This window comes from Lutra lutra, chromosome 1, assembly GCF_902655055.1.
Source record: "Lutra lutra chromosome 1, mLutLut1.2, whole genome shotgun sequence".
NCBI lineage: Eukaryota > Metazoa > Chordata > Mammalia > Carnivora > Mustelidae > Lutra > Lutra lutra.
Window position 1 is genome coordinate 86907246 of NC_062278.1, and position 23846 is coordinate 86931091.

General features: G+C 37.2%; 1 protein-coding gene and 1 pseudogene across 1 annotated transcript in view; one reads left to right on the forward strand and one right to left on the reverse strand.

Annotated features, from left to right (window-relative positions):
• PPM1L (protein phosphatase, Mg2+/Mn2+ dependent 1L) overlaps positions 1–23846 on the forward strand; it is a 301786-nt gene that overhangs the window by 17456 nt on the left and 260484 nt on the right. The window lies entirely within an intron of this gene.
• On the reverse strand, positions 18882–19222 carry LOC125099816 (40S ribosomal protein S27-like; annotated as a pseudogene).

The following is a 23846-nucleotide window of genomic DNA, read 5'->3' on the forward strand; positions in this document are numbered from 1 at the left end:
CAGAGAAGTTCTCTGATCTTCTTATTAGAGCCACACAGAGATGGAAATTGTTTATCCCCAAAAGATTATGTAATGCAAACAGTTTTAGACATGAAGGAGGACAGGCAGGCATGTACTTCGGAAACATTGCTTAAGAGGGCATTCTCTGATAAAGAGGACAGCTAGTTTTTTTTTTTTTTTTCTTCTCTCTCTCTCAAAAATAAGGTAATAGTGGAAGTGCTCTAATGATGTTCCCAGTTTACCAGAGAGAAGCCCTCATCTCCAGCCTTTGTGGTGACTTTATATTATGGGGATTAGGACATGCACCTTCTTCACTTTTAAAAATTTACCATTGTTACAGTATTATCTGATACACAGTATATATTCAAATTTTGCCTGTTGTCCCAACTGTTTTTAAAAATAGCTGAGGTATGATTGGCATAAAATAAACTGCCTATGTTAATATATATGATCAGTTTTGCATATATTTGTGAAACCATCACCACCATCAAGATAATGAACATATCCAACACTGTTTAAAGTCACCTTATGCCCTTTGGTAATACCTTTCTTCTGTCTTTCTTGAGTTCCTCTCTCCATCCCTAGGTAACCATTAATTTGCTTTCTGTCCTTATAGACTTAGTTTACATTTTGTAACATTTTATATACATGGAAATGTACAGCATGTACTTCTTTTTTGTTTTTTTAGCTTTTTTTCCCCCACTCAGCAGAATCATTTTGAAATTCATCTATGTTGTTGCATCTATCAATAGTTGATTCATTTTTATCACTTACTATTATATTGTATGGATATATCAAAATTTGTTTATCCATGCCCTTATTGTTGGACATTTGAGTTGCTTTCAGTTTTTTGACTGTGAACGTTCATGTAGAAGTCATTGTATGGACATAGGCATTTCTCTTGGGCAAATACCTAGGAGTAGAATTGCTGGTTAATATGTTAGGTGTATGTTCATTTTTTAAAAAACTGCTAAAATACTTTCCAATGTGGTTGTATTATTTTTACATTTCCATCAGTGATGTATGAGAGTTCTAGTTGCTCCACATCCTTGCCAGTCTTTTTAATTTTTGTCATTCTAGTAGTTATGAAGTGGTTTCTTAATGTGCATTTTACTGATGACTAATGATATTGAGTACATTTCTAATGTGCTTTTTGGAAGATGGCATTCTTCTGAAAATACTGAAGAATGACTACCAAATCTTGGTTTTCTTGTAAAATCTGACTTTTGTCCTTGCCTCCATGATGTGAGTGAGAAAAGGAAAGAGGTAAAAGGGATAGGAGTGATGAGACATGGCCCTTTCTCACTGAAAGGAGAAAGGCTTAGAAGTGCAGCCCAGATATGAGAGGTCTTGAGAGGATGCATAAAGTAACCAATAAATCTGATGAAACAAGGAGAGCAGAAGAGAAAGATTACGGCCTGTGACTACTAAAGACGGCTTCTATTATCAATTATCTATCTATCTATCTATCTATCTATCTATCTATCTATCTTCCTTCCTTCCTTTTTTTTTTGTAAGATTTTGTTTATTTGTCAGAGACAGAGAGAGCGCTGGCTCATGCACAAGGGGGGAAAAGCAGGCAGAGGGAGAAGCAGACTCCCCACTGAGCAGGGAGCCCAACGCAGGGGTCCATCCCAGGACCCTGGGATCATGACCTGAGCCAAAGGCAGACTTTTAACCCACTGAGCCACCCAGACACCCCATTCTTTCGTTTTCTTAAATCTACATGTTCTTGTAGTTCAGATTAAAAATCTGAATGAGATTTAAACTTCATTTGAAAGCATACACTGTTGACACAGCTTCCACTTTCTTCCTACTTACTCATTTGCTCTTCTGACACTTTTTGAGCCTGAGGGTTTTTTTTTGTTTGTTTTTGTTTTGTTTTGTTTTTCTTTCTTCTCAAGGTTTCCAGGGATCTCCTATTTGGTATGTAGGATGGCCTGTTTTCAGCCCTTACCGTTTTCTGTAGGTTCTGGCTTTCTTCACTACCTCTGTCTTCTTGAGACCCATCTTCTCGGCTTTGATGACAACACTTAAATTTTTTTTGCTCCTTCTCCAGTGTCTTTGAGGGTTTCACTTCCTTCATGAACCTGGGTTTTGAGGAGGGCTATACTCAGTGTGCTGGTCCTAATTTGTTTGCACCAGCAGCTTCTACGGAGTCAGCCGTCCTTTCTGAGCATAGAGCTTTCCTTCCCATCTTAAGCTCATGTCTTTGCATGATGACTTAGTACTTTCTTTCTGGATATGACCGTGATAACAATCAGTCTGAAACTGTAGTTGCTTTTTATGTCCCTAGATTAATTTCCTCCCTAGATTTGCCTTTTCCTCTCATGGTGCTGTCATTTTCCTAGTCTCCCAGTCTTGGAATTACCATGTCATCTTTGCTTCTTCCCTCTTCATTCATGTCTGTGAGACTTTATTTAATACCTTTCATCCCTGTCTCCATCTTTATGTTTGTACCACCACCATGCTAATTCAGCCTTTCATCACTTCCTGCCTGGATTGTGATAGTGGCTTCTTAACTGTTCACTGAGTTTCTAGTCTCTCGCCTGTCCAATTTACTCACGGATATCTCTGATAGATCTGGCTTCTCAACTCACTGGGTTATACATTGTTTCTTTTTAAAAAGTCTATGGTTTATACCAACCATGATTTATTTCTTTGAAAAGAAATATTTTTGGGGTGCTCCTAATGGTATCCCTGACAACTTTACCTTATGCAACCTTATTTTCTGTGGCTCCTCTACACAAAACTCTGTACTAGAGCAAAAATGGTCTCTTATTCCTTGAATGCCCGATGGATCTGTATGATCACTGCTGCTCCTTTGTCAGCTCTATTCCATTCTCTGAGAGAGTTCTTATTCCTCTTCCCATATCTGGTGTCTTGTCCTAATTTCCAGGCTCCCCTCAATTTCCAGCTCTTTTGTGAGTTCCTGCTTGGTCGTGTCAGCTTTAAGTAATCATTCCTTCCTTTGAACTTATTGTCTGTGATGGGCAGTTGAACATTTTGCGTTCTTTTTCATTTTTAAGGTACTTTTTCTCTCCAACCAGAGTTCAGCTGCCTTGAGTCTCAAGCCTCTGATGAGTTCCTGTGGTGTGCCTGCCCTGTCCCAGATGCTTGCATTTATAATAACAGTGCCTTACAGTAATTCTAGAAAGAACGATGCCTAACAAATGAAAAGGAAACACCAAGTTGTATGACTGCATTTTCTATGTCTTGTGTGTTGGAAACCAAAGGGCTCCCCTCATTCTGGCTTTTGAGTGCCTGTAGCAGGTCAGGTGCTTTCACTGATTCTCTCTCACTGAGTCCTCATGGTTTTTTGAGGCAGTTGTTTCCCATTTTACAGTTGGGGATACTGAAGCTCAGATGTCTTTGTGCCCACGGTTACACAACAGCTGAGTGGCAGAGCTGGGATTAAAATATTTTCCATGTCTGTCTGAGTTGAAAGCCCTCTTCTTTTCCGTACCACACTGTCTTTTTGCAGGGATGGCTTGGCAAGACATTCATATGGGGGTCGTCTCTGAGATATCTTACACTTTGGATTATCTGTAATATTTCAAGTATATGGGAATGGAATCCAGTTGAGATAAAATAATTTACTTATACTATTCACTTGTATTTACTTTCCTTGTTTCTTTCATCAACTCTCAGGGCTCGTGCAGTGTATATAGTCCACCTAGAAGTCCTTTAAATAATGACCAAGGAAAACACAAATTAAGTATGGAGAATTCTGCAGTATAGCCCAGGCACGTGATTTTCATGTGTTTGATAGGTAACTATTTCTGGTTGTAAAGCAGAAATTTGGGGAATTGAGGCTGCCTCCTCAGAGGAAGCCAGGCAACATTTTCAGATTTACCTGAATGTGCCCTTCAAAAGGTGGTTCATTTATTTGGTTAGTAGTGTTATGGATTATAGGACACTAGTCATGCTTCAATTTTTAAATGTAAGTACAAAAGAATACGTCCTGGAGCTCAATTGAAAACGAAGTTCAATCTCTAGGGTCTCTCCCAAAAGCATCGTGCAAAGTAGTATTGTACATAGTATTTAGTGACTATCAGAGAGTGGGGAAATGTAAATGAACAATTTCAGCTGCCTGGGGGTGGAAATAGTGATTCATAGACTTAAGATTTGGAACTCAGGATGCCAGGGTGTCTCAGTTGGTTAAACATCCCACCCTTGATTTCTGCTCAGGTCATGATCTCTCAGGGTTGTGAGATCAACCCCTGGCCCTGCCCCCTAAGCTCTGAGCTGGGTGTGGAGCTTAAGATTCTCCCTCTCCCTGTTTTCTGCCCCTGTCCCCCGCCACCCAGCCCCCCCCCCCCAAAAGACTTGGAATTCAAACATACTTGGCTTATTTTCAGTCAAAGACAAGAGGCATCAGTAAGTTGTATGAATGGGAAACAGTTATTGATAGTGTGGGAATACTTTTGAAAGAAATAGAAATCATCAACCTTATTTTATTTTATATAATGTCATCAAAATATACTTGTTTCCTCTATGCTAATTATTGAGTTAATGGAATCGCATTTTTAGAAAACATCCAACATGAGGGAGTTTATAGAATTCTCATGTGCAAAAGGGACATTTTCTACTTTGGGGAGCCTTGTGAATCATATTGAAAACCATAGTAATTCACTTTTTAACAGTAATGCCATTAGCTACCTCTTTCTCAGCTCCTCCAACCATGGGAAATAGAAGTTGCTTTGTGGTTTTTTTCACCCATGTAATTATCACTAATCATCATTTCAGAGAAAGATGAGATCTCAGGATGAAAACATGATATTTCCTTGGCAGTATTGAATCTGAGTTGAAAAACATCTTTACTTTCCTGAAATTGGGTAGAAGTTATGGGTAGAGATGTTTAGGCTAGCATTATGCTTGCTTTTGCTTATTGGTTCTTGTACATCTACTTTTGGATATACTGCACCATCTCTGTGTTTTATATAGAGAGGGGACTCCATAAATGTTTCTTAAATTAATCATTCAGTATTTGTCTTTTTGTGACTGGCTTATTTCATTTAGCAAAATGTTCTCAATTCATCCGCGTTGTAGAGTGCAATAAGATTTCCTTCCTTCCCTTTTTTTTTTTTTAAAGATTTTATTTATTTAAGAGAGAGAGAGAAGCAATGAGAGAGAGAGAAAGAGAGAGAGAGTGTGTACATAAGCAGGGTTGGGGGCAGAAGGAGAGGGAGAAGCAGACTCCTCACTGAGCAGGGAACCCATGTGGGTTCAATCCCAGCACCTTGAGATCATGACCTGAGCTGAAGGCAGATGCTAACCAATGGAGGCACTCAGGCACCCCGAATTCCTTCCATTTTAAGGCTGAATGTATTCTTTTGTATGTACCTAATACATTTTGTTTATCCATTCATCTGGCAATGGCTATCTGGGTTGCTTCCATCTCTTTGTTATTGTGAATAATGCTGCTATGAACATTGGTGTGTAAATACTTCTTTGAGGTCTTGCTTTCAGTTCCTTTGGATATATACCTAGAACTGAGATGGCTAGATCATATGGTAGTTCTATTTTTAATTTTTTGAGGCATTGCCATGCTGTTTTCCATAGTGGTTGCCCTATTTTTCACTCCTACCAACGGTGCACAAGCATTCTACTTCTCTAAATACTTGCCAAAGCTATTATTTTCTGTTTCTTAAATAGTAGCCATCCGAGTGGGTGTGAAGCGATACCTTGTGATTTTGATTTGCATTTTCTAATGATTAACAATGTTGAGTATATTTTCACATCCTTATCAGCCATTTGTATATCATCTTAAGAGAAATGTCTATTCAAATCTTTTGCCCGTTTTTTAACCAGATTATTTGTTTTTTGTTGTTTAGTTTTAGCAGTTTTTATGTTCTAGATATTAGCCTCTCGTCAGATATGATTTGCAAATATTTTCTTTTATATTTCTAAAAATATTTTTGCAACTTTTATATTGATATAATTTCAAACTTACAGAAAAGTTACAAGACTAGTACAGGGAACTCCCATATAACCTTATTTCAGAGTTACTATTTTTTTGAAGGAGCACCTGGATTTCTTGACATTTTGACATTTTGTTGAGTCCTTTAAACAGAACGAATGACTTGCAGCTGTGGGAGATGTAAAAGTATAAACATAGTCCCTGTCTGAATATGCAAAACAAATAAGGATGTTTATAAAGCAACCATTGCAGATGAGAATAATACAAATAAGAACAAAAGGGAGAGGGGGCCAAAGTAAGAATAACTTGAATTATTAGAATTAGAGGCCTATCCCAGTGTTTCTCAACATGGGATTATTTTTTTCCCCTAGAGAACTTCTTTTTTAAAAAGATTTTATTTGTTTATTTTAGAGAGAGCATGCACACACATGAACGAGCAGGGGGAGGGGCAGAAGGGGAAGGAGAGGGAGGGGGGAAGAATCTCAGGCTGACTGGTGCTCAGCAGGACCCCAACACAGGGCTCGATTTTGTGACCTGAGATCATGACCCAAGGTTGTGGCCTGAGCTGAAACTAAGAGCTGACTGAGTTGACCTACTGAGCCACCCACGTGCCCCTCCCCTAGCGGACCTTTTGCAGTGTTTGGAGAGGTACTGGTTGTCACAACTGCAGGATATGGGAGAATTCACATTACTGGTGTATAGTGCGTAGAAACCAAAGATACAGCTAAACATCCTACAATGAACAGGACATCCCCATACAATAAAGAAGTATCCAGCCCAAATGTCAGTAGTGCCAAGGCAGAGAAACCATGCCTTATCCTTGGGAAGCTGACTTTTCAGAAAACCTGTCTCGAGGACTTTGAGGGCTTCGGGCCCAGAAACTCTCTCAAACGCATCCTAACACTTGAATAACACAATGAAGACTCTGTCTGGTAAAATAATAAGGTGTGGGAAAGTATTTTCTCCTTTTTGTGCATAACCCACAATAAGAGGGTTTAGTTGCTCTGCTTACTATACATTTTCTATAGTAAACAGTCTAAAAATGCTTTGCCCGACTTTATTCTGTATTGCAGTCACTTATGTATGGCTAACATGTTCCTGTTATTGCATTCTTTTCTTTGCTACTTCCTGCTGTTAAAAAAATATGTATGTGTGTGTGTGTGTATACACACACACACACACACACATATATATATATATATATATTTATTTATTTTTTCCTGAAAAAAGCCAACAGTACTATACAAAAGATCCTGAAGCTTAGAGAAAGCAAGCAAAGGTGTTGAGGAAATGTGCTTTAGATGGCTTCCTTTCAATACTCGGTTCACTGCAGAGGAGCTAGCTGTTAGTTCTATTTTATCACTTAGTCTGGTAAGTTGGGAGAATAAAAATAGCATGGACTTTGACCTACTATAGGGCTGGATTTGAATCCAGGCCCATTCCTTACTAGCTGTCTGAACTTGGGCAAGTAAATTAAATACTCTGAACTCAGTATTGCCTTCTCTGCTAGGGGCATAATATCTGCTTCACTGAGTGAAGGGCAGTGGAGTATAGTGGTTAAGGCTGTGGACTCTCATACCTAATTTCTTGGCTTCAGCTCTTCACTCAGCTACTTCTAGTTGTGTGCCCTTTGGTAAGTTTCTCAACCTTTTCTAGACCTGAGTTTCCTCATATGAAAAATGAGAATAATTATATTAGTATTTACCTTATAGGGCTGTTATGACATTAAATGAATTAATAAATGTAAAACACTTAAAGTGATACCTGGCACATAGTAGGCACAGTAAATGTTTGCTTTTTTGAGGGTTAATTTGAGATAAAGGATGTAAAGAACTCTGTAGTGTCTAGCAAAAGCAGGTGCTTGATAACTAACTGGTTTTTCAAAATTTAAATTTTAGTAGGTGACAGCTTATTATAATATAATGCCATCATATCAAAATTTCATTAGCTGCTGAAGTTAAATAAGTAGGGATCTGATCTTAAGAAGTCTTCAGGATCCAAAAGAAAACTGGTCATTCTTTTGTTTCTTACTTGTCCCTGGCAAGGGCTCCTTTGGACCCAGGTTCAAAATGTGCTTAAAGAATTGCAGGCCGGGGCGCCTGGGTGGCTCAGTGGGTTAAAGCCTCTGCCTTCAGCTCAGGTCATGATCCCAGGGTCCTGGGATCGAGCCCCACATCGGGCTCTCTGCACAGCAGGGAGCCTGCTTCCCTTCCTCTCTCTCTGCCTGCCTCTCTGCCTACTTGTGATCTCTCTGTCAAATAAATAAATAAAATCTTAAAAAAAAAAAAAAAAGAATTGCAGGCCTAGCCAGACTTCTGTGGAACTACAAGGGGCAACTAGAACAGCCACTTGAGTGTGTGGAGTGGTGAGGAATGTTTGGGTTAGAAATAGCTGTTTTTGTAGCCCAGCTTTTGTGAAAGCCCCCTTGGTAGGAGGAAGTAGAGAAATGGCAGGAAAAGTTTGATTGTTTTTGAACTCCCTGTTTATCCTTGGGGTGTGGGTGTTTCAGGTGTAGGGGCTTTTCCTTCTTGACAGCATAGGGGTTTAGAGTCACTCAAAGGTCGTTTATAGTAGAACCAAATATCCTGCTGTACCAGGCCCTGCTAGATATTTGGTTGTAGACATAGTTATAGAGCACACATGGTCCAGCCCTTTTTTAAAATATGAGAATATGTTATCTCATTGTAAGATAAAGTGTATGTAAAGGGTTTAACCTGGCATTGTAGTGCTTTATTGAGAGTTAGCTGCCATCATCATCGTCCTTACTCTTAAACTTATGTTTCAGTTTAGTTAGGAACTATTAATACATGTTAATATTAAAAAGTAAGGAACTATTAATATTTATTCAGAAATTCTGTTTCCCTTTTTAAATTTTTCACTATTTATGGACATATACATGTTCAAAAAAGTGCATGTCCTAATTCTACAGCTTGATGAATTTTCACAAACTAAACACATACATGCCTTCAACACCTAACTCAAGAAACAGAATGTTACCAGTACCTCAGAAGCCCCACTCCTGTTCCCTTCTTGCCATTATCTTTTAGTTTTTAGGAAAAAACCTGGTTTTTCTCTTTAGTGACATTCAAAGCTACTCATGCGTGGCTTTATGTAAACTCTTAATAGCTATGGCTGACAGTTATAGCTGGCCTCATTACGTGCTTTTATTTTCTTATGGTTTAAAAAGCACATCTCCTGGAAAGGGATTTCAGTCCTGCAGGCTGTTGCATTTGAACATGGATAGGCTGAATGATCTCGTAGATCATCCTCTGCAAATAGGTGATGTGTTCTTTGCTTTTATGTGTCTATACTGTAGAAGTACGTTGAAACCAGAAAGTTGTCCATTGTACTGAAAGAAAAGGAAATTGGCTTAGCTGCACAGACTTCTTAGACATCTTCTCTAAAAGCATTCCACACTCAAAAGAACTCAAGGCACATAAAAGAAATCCTATGGTGGAGGAAGATGGCACAGTGCTGGGTGCACTTGTGGGTGCTCATCTCCTGTCATTGAACAAGGTGATAAGGCTGAAGGACTGGCTACTTCTGGAAGTAATGGACTTAAGTGTATTCCCTTTGCTTTGTCTGGACATAATTAGAAAACCATGGGGAATTTTTCAGAAGGCAGCTTCTCAGAGGAAGAATAAAAATAAGGGGGTTGGAGTTCAAGGCTCTTTATATCTTCTTTTTGAAATCAAAGTACTAATCACATTAACTCTGAAAGCACCAGGACATTAGTCTTGTCTAGTACGTCTTGTTTAACTTTTTTTGGGCCCAGCTAATGGCTCTGCTAAAATATTGTACATGCATTTCAGAATGTCATTAGTCATTGTTGGCCAGTGTTTTATTTCTTGAAATTTATTAATTAGCTTAAAAAATTAAGATATAATTCATATACCATAAAATCTACTTCTTTAAAGTGTGCAGGTCAAGGGATTTTAGTATGGGTATTTACCACCACTATCTCATTCAAGAGCATTTTCTTCACCCCTGAGACGAAACCTCGACCCATTAGCAGTTATTCTCCACATTCTATTGGTTTAGTTTTGACAAAATAAATGTCATTAGCTATCTTTATTTCATAGAAGTCTTCTGCAGGGTGTCATGACAGTTGCGTGACCTTCTACATAGAGGTTTGTCCCATCTAACGTCCATCCTAAAGTTGAGTTGGGGTTGCATTTTCAGCACCACCACCACCACTATGTGACTAAAATTGTCCTCAGACATAAGATGACATATGTTTAGTTACAATTACTTATGAAAATTTCTGTGAACTACTGTGTAGTTTCCACGAAACTAACTGAGCCTGTTGAAGATTTCTGATTGTCTGCCAAATCTGGGCTCTGTTTTATTAGCTTAGTGGTTTGAGAAATCTGTTTTTCTGGCTTGTATGGGAAGGTTTAAGTTTATTTGTTTCTTCATCTAGTTTTTGAAAAAAATACATAAAATGTATTTGTATTTACACTTAGTTGATTTCTGAAGGACTGGAATTGATTATTTCTACATGACTGAGATTAACTTAAAGTTCAGATTAATAATTTATTTATTTTTTATTTTATTTTTTTTTTAAAGATTTTATTCATTTATTTGACAGAGAGAGATCACAAGCAGGCAGAGAGGCAGGCAGAGAGAGAGGAGGAAGCAGGCTCCCCGCTGAGCAGAGAGCCCGACGCGGGGCTCGATCCCAGGACCCCGAGATCATGACCCGAGCCGAAGGCAGCGGCCTAACCCACTGAGCCACCCAGGTGCCCCCAGATTAATAATTTAGATTGATTTTTTTTGAATCTCTATTTTTATTATTTCAAAAGTAATATATGCTGATTGAAAAATTTTTTTAGATATGTAAATGTTAGAAGAGTTGTTAAGTACAAAAAGAGAGTTGTCATCCTGCCTCTCACTTTATAGAGTTTATACTTAAACTATTTTTATGTCTAATCATATAACCTGCTTAATTTTTACTTAACTTTTAAATATACTATAGCAATGCTTATTTATTAAATTGTGTTGTTTTACATTCTAACACTGTTTAAAGTTTCTGAAGGTTTAAAAATTTTTTCCTTCCAAATGGTGATTGATTACTAAGATTACTCTTAGTAATCTTTCGTAAAAATTACTATGGTCTGCTTTACTCTGAAAACTATAAAACACTGATGAGAGCAATTGAAGATGACACAAGGAAATAGAAATACATTCCATGCTCATGGGTTAGAAGAACAAATATTGTTAAAATGTGTATACTACCCAAAGCAATCTATACATTTAATGCAGTCCTTATCAAATTACCGCCAGCATTTTTCACAGAGGTAGAACAAACATTCCCAAAATTTATATGGAACAACAAAAGACCCCAAATAGCCAAAGCAACCTTGAAAAAGAAAAACAAAGCTGGAGGGATCACAATTCTGGACTTCAAGTTATATTACAAAACTGTAAAGATCAAAATAAATGTCATTAAAAAAAAGCACAGTATGGTACTGGTACAAAAATAGACACATAGATCAATGGAACAGAATAGAAAACTCAGAAATGAACCCACAATTTTATGGTCAACTAATCTTTGACAGAACAGGAAAGAATATCCAATGGGTAAAAGACAGTTTCTTCAACACATGGTGTTGGGAAAAGTGGACAGTAACCTGCAAAAGAATGAAATTGGACCACTTTGTTACACCATACACAAAAATAAATTAAAAAATTGGAATGAATGGATGAAAGACCTAAATGTGAAACCTGAAACCATAAAAATTGTAGAAGAGAACATAAGCAGTAACCTCTTGGACATCAGCCATAGCAACTTTTTTCTAGATATATCTCCTGAGGCAAGAGAAACCAAAGTAAAAACAAACTATTGGGACTTCATTAAAATAAAAAGCTTCTACACAGTGAAGGACACAATCAAGAAGACTAAAAGGCAGTGTACGGAATGGAAGAAGATATTTGCAAATGACATATCTGATAAAGAGTTAGTATCTAAAATCTATATAGAACTTATAAAATGGAACACCCCAAAATGAATAATCTAGTTAAAAAATGGGCAGAAGGAATGAATAGACATTTTTCCAAAGAATGCATATAGATGGCCAACAGACACATGAAAAGATGCTCAACATAACTCATCATCAGGGAAATTCAAATCAAAACCACGGTGAGACACCATCTCACACCTGTCAGAATGGCTAATATCAGTAACATAAGAAACAACAGGTGTTGGTGAGGATGCAGAGGAAGGGGAACCCTCTTGTACTGTTGGTGGAAATGCGAACTGGTGCAGGCACTGTGGAAAGCAGTATGGAGATTCCTCAAAAAGTTAAAAATAGAACTACCATAAGATGTAACAATTGCACTGCTGGGTATTTACCCAAAGAGTACAAAAATACTAATTCAGAGGGATACTGCACCTCAATGTTTATTTATAGCATCATTATATATAATAGCCAAATCATGGAAAGAACCCAAATGTCTATCGATTGGTGAATGGATAAAGAAGATGTGGTATATAGACAGAAGGGAATATTACTCAGCCATCAAGAAGAATGGAATCTTGCCATTTGCAATGACATAGATGGAGCTAGAGAGTATTATGCTATGTGAAATAAGTCAGAGAGAGAAAAATACCATATGAATTCACTCATATGTGGAATTTAAGAAACAAAACAAATAAGCAAAGGGGAAAAAGGAAGAGAGAGAGAGAGAGAGAGGCAAATCATGAAACAGACTCTTAACTATGGAGAACAAGAGAACAAACTGATGGTTACCAGAGAGGAGGTGGGTGGGAGCATGGGTTAATAGGTGATAGAAATTAATGGGTGAACTTGTTGTGACAAGCACTGGATGTTGTATGGAAGTGCTGAATCATTGTATTGTGCACCAGAAACCAATATTGCACTCTGTGTTAACTAACTGGAATTTAAAGAAAAACTTAAAAAAAAAAAAAAAAAGATGGTATATATACACAATAGAAGACTATTTAGCTATAAAAAAGAATGAAATCTTAACATTTGTAATGACATGGATGAGGTTAGAGAGTAAAATGCTAAGCAAAATAACTCAGAGAAAGACAAATACCATATGAGTTCATATGAGAATCTGATGGTTACCAGAGGGAGGTGGGTAGGGGGATGGGTGAAATAGCTGATGGGGATTAAGGAGTGCACTTGTGATGATGAGCACAGGGTGATGTTTTGCGCACCTGAAACTAATATAACACTTTACCATATTGGAATTAGAATAATAATGATAATAAAAAAGAAGACATAAAAATAATTACCATCATCTGTTCTGGGTCTAGTGGAACTTCTGAGCAACTGTGGAAATGTACATGCTTCCAAACTTGGGTCTGTTTATCATCATAGAAGGCTGTGAGTCCAGAACTCTTAAAGAGGCCTCCTCCCTCACAGCTTTTATCCAAAGGTTTTAGGACCAAATGACTTCCATCTCACCTGAATTTTTTCAGGCACAAATATTTCATCAGGGTGATACAGTTGAACATGTACTTTTTCAGTGATTCTCATGAATAGGATGGTAATTATCATGTACTATGTAAAAACATTAAATAGAAGGCATCAAAAGATTGTGGCTAACTGGATTCACTAAACCGCCCCCCTCCCCAGCTCCTGATTAAATGCCTGTTTTTTTTTTCACTCTTGACCACATGGTCTCCTGGAGTTTCCCAAAGACACTTTGTAATTATGTAGGGATGCTTGATTAGAACTGCATTCTTGGGAATCAGTAATTGTACTGAAGAAATGCCTTAGAGGTGGAAGAGATGGCTCTCGCAGTAATCTTTTTGAACTACTAAAGAGGAATTTGGAAGAGAATCCTAAATTTATTTTAGGTCAGAAGTATCTGGGAAGGCTGCATAATGAATGTGAACTACTATGTAAAATAAGCAAGTTGAATTTAGCTATCCCTTGAGCAACTACCTAATCATGGACTTGACATTTTTGAATGTGCAATAATGTTTTCATTCTATTAGGGTATCTTGTAGCAAATTAATATTAGGATGTATATATCTGTATCTTCACTGTATTTTTAAAATGGTTTAATATTCTTCTCATCTGCCACACTCTTTCATTCATATGTAATATCATATACTGGAGTTATGTGGCTATTGGACTGTGACTTGACATTGATAATGGACTGGAAAAAGTTGTAAAGAGCCAAGCAAACCATCTTCTACTATATGAATAGTTAATCAGCAATAGGAGTATCTTGCAGAAAATGCTGGAGTTTTAATGGATATTAGATAGGACTCACTGTTGAAAGAGAAAACGGAAAAACAATGCCACACAGTGTAAAATGAGGTGAGGTTACACATACTCTGTATTCCCTGTAAAACAGTGAAGAATTGGTAGGCTCTGAAGTTTACCTAGTGTGTTCAATAGTCCACAAAAGGTTGGGCTTTACGCTTATTAAATAGTACTTAAAAATATTGTTTTTGTTTTTTTCCCTATATACTCTCTCACCCAAAGGTGAATTCATTTCCTTGTATAATCACCCTGTCAAGTGTTAATTATCTCAACAAATTCTTATTGTGCTCCTATTATGTAGTAAGCATAGAATTTTGGATAAGTATTGAACTTTGGATAGATCAACGGTCAGTTGGGTTCGTTGAATGGAGAGAACTTCTTCTATTTGTCCCAGGTAAACCTTACCCTAAGGAAAGAACTAGGAGATTGAAGAAAAGGTGTGCTGATCTACAAACCAGAATTGGGAAGACAAAAGTGGTGATTGTTTGGGAAAGTGTGTTATCAAGAATCCACTCCAACCAGTATATCTGGCTCTGTGGTTGTTCTGAGGGTAACTGAAAACTTTCTAAGCCTTTGACACAATAAGGAAGTTGTTTCTCCTATATGAAAAACTTATACTGGGAAGCATGTTTTGTTTTACTTTTTTTTTTTTTTTTTGCTTTATCTCATCCAACAAGCATTTATAAAGTATTTGCTTACTCTGTGTTAACCAGTGTGCTAGGTATTCAAAACTGGTGTTAAATCATTAGACTTGTGCTTAAAGGTCTTAGTATCTACGTTTTTATAGGAAAGAATTTTAAAAGTTCACTTCCTAGAACTCTGTGAATATTTTATATAATTTTAAGCTTTGTGTAAGAAATAGTAAATAGTTATTTTATTTATTTAAAAAGAAAAAGATTATTTAAAAGGGAAATTGGTGTTTTGTAAGTATCATGTCTGAAACTAAGGTGAAAGAAGTATTCTTTTTATAACTTAAAAATGCCCAAACTAGGGGCACCTGGGTGGCTCAGTTGTTCAAGTGTCTGACTCTTGGTCTCAGCTCAGGTCTCTATCTCAGTTTTTGTGACTTCAAGCCCCACATTGGGCTGCATGATGGGTGTGGAGCCTACTTAAAAATCTTATGTATATATTCTTATATATACAATATAAATATACAATATCCTATATAAAAATAAAAATACCCAAACTAAAAAACTCAGATGCTATAAAAACAGTGTTCAATAACAAATGAAATTCCCTTCTACTCTAGTTCTTCCCTTCAGTTCCAGATCTCTAGATTCCCTTCTACTCCAGATCTCCCTCCCCAGAAACAACTATTGTTTATCAGCTTCCTGTTGCCTATTTTGAGTAATAGTTTAAGCATGCACAAACATATGTGATTCCAGTTCCCTTTTCATACAAATGGGAACATATTACATAAACTGTACTGCTCCTTGTACTTTCTAAGGTCAAGTGCATTCCTTTTCACTGGCTGCTCAGTATTCCATTGTCTGGGTAAACTGTTCATTATTTAACCATCCCTTGCCAAGGGACATTTTAAATTTCCCCACGTTTTTACTGTAATACACAATTATATATAAAAATTTATCTATTTTTTTTACATATATCTTTCCCATGTTTGTATCTTTGGGATAAATTTCTAGAAGTGGAATCTCTGGGTCAAGGAGTATATACTTCCAATTTTGATACATATGGTCAAAAGGAGGTTCATAGGGGTTGACAAATTGATACTTCCATTAGGTGAGAGTGCCTGAATCCATACATTCTTACCAGAACACTGCATTTTAAAACTTTTTGACCTTTGCCTGTTGGCTAGGTGAAAATTTTATCTCAGTTTAACTTTTCTTTCTTTAGACTAAAGTTTACCATCTTTTTATGGATTATAAGCCATTTGTTAGTATTTGTTTTGTGAACTTCTGGTTTCATGTCCTTTGCATTTTTCTTATTGCTTTGTTGTTCTTTTTCTGATCAAGTTGTAAGAGTTCCCTTCTCTCTCTTGGGGCGCCTGGGTGCCTCAGTCGTTAAGCGTTTTGCCTTTGGCTCAGGTCATGATCTCAGTGTCCTGGAATTGAGCCCCACATAGTCCCACATCAAGCCCCACATCAGGCTCCCTGCTCAGCAGGAAGCCTGCTTCTCCCTCTCCTACTCCCTCTCCTTGTGTTTCCTCTCTTGCTATCTCTCTCTGTCAAATAAATAAATAAAATCTTTTAAAAAAGTTCTCTTCTGTCTGTATAAGAAGATTTGTCCTTTGTCATAGGTGCTGCCAGTATATTTTGCATTTTGTTTTTATGTTTTGACTTATGGCAATTTTTTCTTTGTGTATTAAAAAAAATTCTTATGCTGTCAAATTTAGCTTTTTTTTTAATTAAAAATTTTTTTATTTAACTCTTTTCTTTGATAGTTTTGGGATTTTGTGTTTTACTTAGAAAGCACTTTCACATTTAGAGGCCTGAAAGATTGTTTATTGTTTTCTTCTAGTATTTTCATAGATTAATTATTTTTACCTTTGCTCAATCAGAATTTATTGTTATGAGAAATGAGGTAGGTAGAAATTTAGTTTTATTTTTCCAGTCTGCTAGAATCTGTCTTTTCTCCACCTATTTGAAGTACAGTTTATTGTGTACTAAATTCTTATATAAGTGGGTCTATTGCTCAACATTTTTCTATTTCATTGCTTTTCATGTGTGTGCAAACTTTTAATTATTATAACTTTATAGTATTTTAAAGTCTAGAATTTTCCTGGCTATACTAGCATGTTTCATTTTATTATCTGACCTTTAGAATCAGTTTATCTGATTGCAAACGATAAGAATGACAAAAATTCCATTAGTAGTTAGTTTCTTATTGAGATTGCATTGCCTTTATAATTTGAGATAAGTTGATAATTTTACAATACCCAGGACCAGGATACTTTTAAAATTTATTTGCAACTGTATTATGGATTTCTGGGGTCTTAAAGTTCATTTAGATTTTTTAAGTTTGTTATTAAACTTATTTTAGGAATTTTTTGTTTAGTTATTGCTCTTATAAATGGGATCTTTTTTGGTATAATGTTTTCTGAGTTTTTTGTTCATAATAGTTTTTCCAGTTTCATATATATCATATTTAATGTAAATACTGATAATTTTGTTTCTTCCTGTGCTATTTGGGTCTCTCATTTCTTTCTATCTTCTAGTTGTATTGACTCATACTTTTTGGGTAGTGTTAAAATAATACTGGTAATAATGTGTATGTTTTTTTCCTGAATTGAGTAGAATTATTTCTAGAGTTTTATCATTAGTCATAATACAGGCCTTGGATTTCAGATACACACATTACCCCCCCCCGCCCCCGCCCCACCATATAATCATGTTAAGGAACTAGAACTACTTTTTGGTTTTACTAAGAATTTTTAAGGGGTGCCTGGGTCGTGCAGTCAGCTGAGAGTCCAACTGCCTCTTGGTTTTGGCTCAGGTCGCAATCTCGGGGGCTGTGGGATTAAGCCCTGAGTGGAGTTCTGCTCAGTGCAGAATCTGGTCGGGACTCTCTCCCTTTTCCTCTGCCCCTCCCCTCTGTATGCTCTTTCTCTCTAAAATAGATAAATCTTAAAAAAGAATTTTTAAAATAAGGAATTCATGTGGAATTTTATCAAACATATTTCTAAATTTATAAATATTATCGTTTTTCTCCTTTGACCTGCTAATGAAATCTGGTAAGTCTCCTAATATTGAACCATCTTTGTCTTACTAGTAAAAGCCTCACATGATCAATCATATATTATTCTTTTAAAATATTGATGGATTCTGTTTATTGATATTTTCATTAGGATTTCTACATTAATATTTACACGAATATCTGTATGAATCATGAATGAGATGGTTTTAGGTGTTTTTATCTTTTTTAAAGGGTGCTTGAATCGGTGTTTTTCTGGCAATATACAAAGAATTTTAAATCTTTCTATCTTTTACTCCCACACATTTAACTATCATTAGAATTATCCATTCCTTTGAAAACTTGGTAGAATTTGTCAGTGTAACTATTTGGGCTTGGTGCTTTGTGAGATACGGCTTTGATATATTTCTTAGTTATAACATAGATTTGTTAGCCTATTTTGATTGAGTCTAACATTAATTAATGACATGATGTTTATATATTTGACACTATTTGTGAGAGCTTAGGTGATCATTTTTAGCTGTTGGATCTTTGTCAACATAGGACAGCAGGACAAAGTCAAGCTTTGGGGAATTTGCTGAGGGATAGCAGAATTTACTATGGAAAGATGAACTATAGCCAGGTCTTGAAGGGTTGGCATTTTCTCGTTCATGTTAGTCAAAATGTGTATGTTTGACTGGAGGAGGAAATTGTTAAGGATTATGTCAGTCAGTGTTAAGCTGATCTGGTAGAGTTATTTGCAGGTTGTACAGTGTTCGTAGAGGATTCTAGGCAGTAGAAGGCTTCTTTAAGTCATCTTTCGTTTGAATTTTTTGTTAATAATTTTTATATTTTTTTATAAACATATAATGTGTTATTAGCCCCAGGGGTACAGGTCTCTGTATCGCCCGGTTTACACACTTCACTGTGCTCACCATAGCACATACCCTCCCCAATTTCATTTGAATTTAACCTTAGTGTTTTGGTCAATACATATTTATTTATTTATTTATTTATTATTATTTTTAAATCGAAAATCTGTTTATTGGGATAGTGTTCCACTCATCTTGATTCAGGGTATTTTAGTGCTGCTTCCACCTGAAGGAGAATCCTTCTGTAAGTCTTGCTTTCCCTCCTGTGCACTGGCAGAGGACAGCGGAGCAGCCTACACACAGAACTACCATGTGTGCGTGGCTGAAGACGTGGGGATTTTGCAGCATCCTGGGCACTTGGTGTTCATGGAGTAGGAGTTGGGGCTCTGCACCGGGAGCTGCTTCTTGTGCTTCCTCTTCTCCTCTCCCGGGGTCAGGTGTAGGAGGTCCTTCATGAGGGCCATGTTCTCGTGGGGAGGTTGTCACCGCTGGCAAGGTGGCCATTACATTCAGAAGGTCTTCAACTTGTAAACACCTCACAGCTCACAGTATTTTCATGCATGGCGCCCAGCTCTGTAAGTGCTTTTCTGTCTTTTGGTCTCACTTGCTAGGTTTTGTTTTTGTTTTTGTTTTTTAGTGTTAGAAAAACCTTTTTATTTATTTATTTATTATTTATTTATTTTTAAAAAATTTATTAACATATAATGTATTATTTGCCCCAGGGGTACAGGTCTGTGAATCATCAGGCTTACACATTTCACAGTACTCACCATATCACATACCCTCCCCGTTCTGCTCCAGGAATAGAAGGATGGAACTAACAATTCAGACAAGGGCCAGATCTGGAGGGCCCTCATAGACCAGCATCTAGAGTTTGGTGTGAGGGGAGTTTGGAGTTTCTCTAAGCCTAAAATCTACGGATGTGTGTTAATTATCATGGCTGAACTATTGTGGTAATAGTTTAATCTCAGCATGCACCCAGATAATACACATAATATTATCCTTCAGGGAGAATGAGAACAAGAGCCTTATCTTAATATAGTGAAATAAGTGGATTAAAAATTAAAGTGAGGCCTAATACACATAACTAATTTTTATGTTAGGTAATGAGAGGTAATTAAAGTAATATGGTCATATAATTAACTTTAATTATTTTTCTTAGTGACATTTAGTTTATGATAACTCTTCTTGGGATATTGTGGCATAATATGAAAAGTTATGACCACATAAGTAACGAATTTGTTCTGAACATCACTCATATTTGATGGTAGCTTAGAATAAAGATAAAGGCATATTTTTTAAAATAAAATTTTTAGAGTAGTTTTAGGCTTGCAGAAAAGTTGTAAAGTCAGTACAGAGAGTTCACACATACTCTACATCCAGCTCTGCCTTTACTAACGTCTTACAGTAGTAGTATGGTACCTTAGTCAAAATTGAGGAGCCAATATTGATACATTGTTAGGAAATGAAATTTTTACTTGCAAAGCAATTCTGATGCTAATGACCCAGAGTTAGTGCACACTCACAGGCTGAGGTCACAGTTCTCCACAAGACTATTCTCATTAGATACATCAGCTGGAGGCTTTGGGGTTGCTAGACCACCTGTGTTTCTGACCAAGGAGCTATATAAATTCAGAGGTTTCCACTAACTACTCCTCAGGTTCAGTAATATCCTGGAATGACCCAGAACTTAGGAAAGTGCTATACTTATGATTACAGTTTTACTATAAAGAATATAGAGCAGGACTAACCAATGAAGTGATGCATAGGGCCAGGTGTGGGAGGGTCCCAGATGGGAAGCATCACCCTGAGGCACATTGATGTATGTGATTACCAACCAGGAAAGCTCACCATGGAATGGCTCTCAGTTTGGGTTTGTCAGATGCTTTTCTCATGATTAAATTGGGGTTACAGGTTTTTAGGGAAGAAGACCATAGAGCTAAAGTGCCTTTCTCACCACATTGTATCAAGGGTACATAATCAGCATGACTTCGGACTGTTGATGTTGACCTCAGTTATCTGACTGAGATAATGTTTATCACCATAGAGTTAGTTACGCTTTCCTTCCTTCCCGGCTTTTCATACTGTGCTCTTAGGAAAGAAGTTACTATGTGCAGTCCACACTTAAGGACTGGGGAATTATGCTCTGCCTCCTTGAGCATGGAGTAAGATTTAGGAATTTTTGATAGAAAGAGAAAAGATTTGAAATGTGCAAGTCATTAGAATCTGTTAACCTTTTTCAAATATTAGAAAAATGGAATCTTGGAGCTGGATGGGACCTGAAGGGGCCATCGTTTGAGACAGAGTCCTCTGGTGGGGAGAGGGACTGTAATAACTCAAGGGCTGCATTCACACGTTTCTGTCTCAAATTGCTCTCTGTGGAGTGGGATGTGACCTATGGTAACCTTGCTGAATGAAAAGCCATTAGTCTTCTCCTAACCGCCCCCCTCATCCTCAACCTTCAAACGTGTTTTGTGATAGGAAATACAGTAAGAGCTGCTTTTTCCCATGTGTACGGTGGTTGTGCACATTATTTAATTTCAGCTTATTAAAGTGGTGTGCATGCTATTTTCCATGAAATTTAATTCTTCTATAGGTTGATTTTTATAGAACTTGAATTTTGATTTTGTTATTGTTATTTGAAAGGTTCAACTTTTGGCTTATGGGAAAATTGTTCTAATGTGTTATGTACATTCAGATTCTGTGTTCTGGGATGTCAAATTATTTGTAAGACTGTTTAAAGATCAAATATTAAATCTCATAGTTGGTGAGTGGGAAAAATACATTCTGATTTTGTTGAAGTATTTTGAGAACCCTGCTGTGACAGGTGTCCTCATGCAAATAGCTGTCCTCATGATAAAACTCTAGCTTCCAGCCACATGCAAATAATATGAAATTTTAAGTCAGAATATTCACGGAAAGACATTTGGTCTGCGATTGGGGGAAGAGAAGTTGCTCACCTTGTAGTTTGATTTGCATCTTTTTAATATTATTCTTTCAAGTGCTCCAAGCAACAGACATCATTTGTAACATCTAAAAACACTTAGCCTCTTTTGTGCTCATTATAAAACATGCAGTTCTTAATGGGCTGATTAATCCAAACAACACCCTCTGAGAACAAGAGTTACCTCCACTGTGACCCTGGGGGTGATGGTAACATGATCTGGTTTGAGGCAGTGGCTGAACCTGGTAGATTAGTTTTGATTGTCTTGACTGGGCCCATATCTAACTGAACAAAAAGCTGCTTCTTGTACGTAAGCTGGTGAACCTCACCCTACCATGCAGGGAATAACACTTCTAGGGAGAAATGTTACTTATGAGAAAGACAACTATCATATGATCTCCCTGATATGAGGGAGAGGAGATGCAACATGGGGGGTTAAGGGGGTAGGAGAAGAGTAAATGAAACAAGATGGGATTGGGAGGGAGACAAACCATAAGTGACTCTTAATCTCACAAAACAAACTGAGGGTTGATGGGGGGAGGGGGGTTGGGAGAGGGGGAGTGGGGTTATGGACATTGGGGAGGGTATGTGCTATGGTGAGTGCTGTGAAGTGTGTAAACCTGGCGATTCGCAGACCTGTACCCCTGGGGATAAAAATATATGTTTATAAAAAATAAAATTAAAAAAAAATGTGGGTAAGTATTGTTTTCCCCAAGAATTTTTCCAACTTTGTCTGTCTGTCTGTCTGTCTATCTATCTATCTATCTATCTATCTCTATCTACAACAAATATGCTCTTTTTCTAATTAACTTTAGATCAGGGTTTCTCAACTTAGATACGGTTGGCCTTTTGGGCCAGAGAATTCTTCAGTGTCATGGAGGCTGGCCTGTTCATTGTAGGATGTTTAGCAACATCCTTGACTCCTGCTCAACCCACACCCCCACCCCAGACTGTGAAAAACCAAACTGTGTTCAACATTACCAATATCTTTCAGGAGGCAAACATCACCACTAGGTGGGAACCACTGCTCTAAAGTTAGCAAGACAAACTTCAGACCCCAGTTTTGACTGTCATGTTTAACTCATCAGTGCCATGCATCACCACCAGCCTCCTTTTCTCTCAGAGATATTTTTTGTGCCTGTTTCTGGTGTTTCAGGATTTGGTTTAGAAGATAAAGCAGGAATGAATAGCTTTGTATAGGGAATTTATCTTGACACAATGTTGAACAGTTTTAAAGTAATCGAATTATATTTACAAATTAAGTACATTTCCCCAGGTGAATTTAAACTATCTTGTCACCGCTTAATTACATTTCTATCTACTTTTAAGAAAACCACAAACATTCCCCCACTTACCTCTTTGTAAATCTTCACAGGGGTTTTTGTGAAGGGGTTTTTTCACACTCCCCAGCAGTTTTTGTTTACAGCTATTTGATCTCAGAGTGGTTTTGTGCTAGTGATTTCAACTAGTTGTCTCCCTAAAGACCTAAAGGGGTAGATCTCACGGAAAGCCCTTTACTACTTTCCCCTAAATCTGAACTTAAAGCCATGAAAGGGAATACTTTCTTTTCAATCAGGGAACCAACCATCAATCACAGATTTCCTCCTCTCTACCTCTTCCATTTCAAAGCTGAGAGTTTAGGAAACCCTGGCCTGGGAATACTTAAAGGAATAAAATCTCTACGGCTTTCTTTGAACATCTTATGTATGTTGTCAATAAAGGTTCATGCCGTTTGCTTAGATGCCGTTATGAAAGAATAAAGTAAAGCAAAAGAAAACCTGCAAGCATCATCTCTTGCTCCCATCATCTTTTCCTTTTGGATATGTATACATCCAAAAGATAGGTTAAGAGGTTGCTTCTGACCAGGGGCTGGAGTTAGGGGTGGGGAAGGAAGATGGGGTAGAATGAGCTGTCTAGACTCTGTGAAGGTATTTTTGGGCTGCATCTCTGCTACTCTGCTTCCGAATCTACCTTTCATCCTCAATTTTTGAAAGTATCTTTTATATCAATTAACACATTGTCTTCTTTTGAGTGATCTGAAGAAATAAGAAACCCTGAGTAGAACGTATATGTGGAAGGATTGCATGGGTATCAGCTTTGTAACTGTATTTTTCCCTCTGTGGGACTCATTTAATTTGAATGCTCTCCCTTTTGCAGCTGCTACCTTTGGCTGTCCTGGGGAAGCGGAGGAGCATAATGATTAAGGACTCCAACATTGGAGTTGGAAGGAT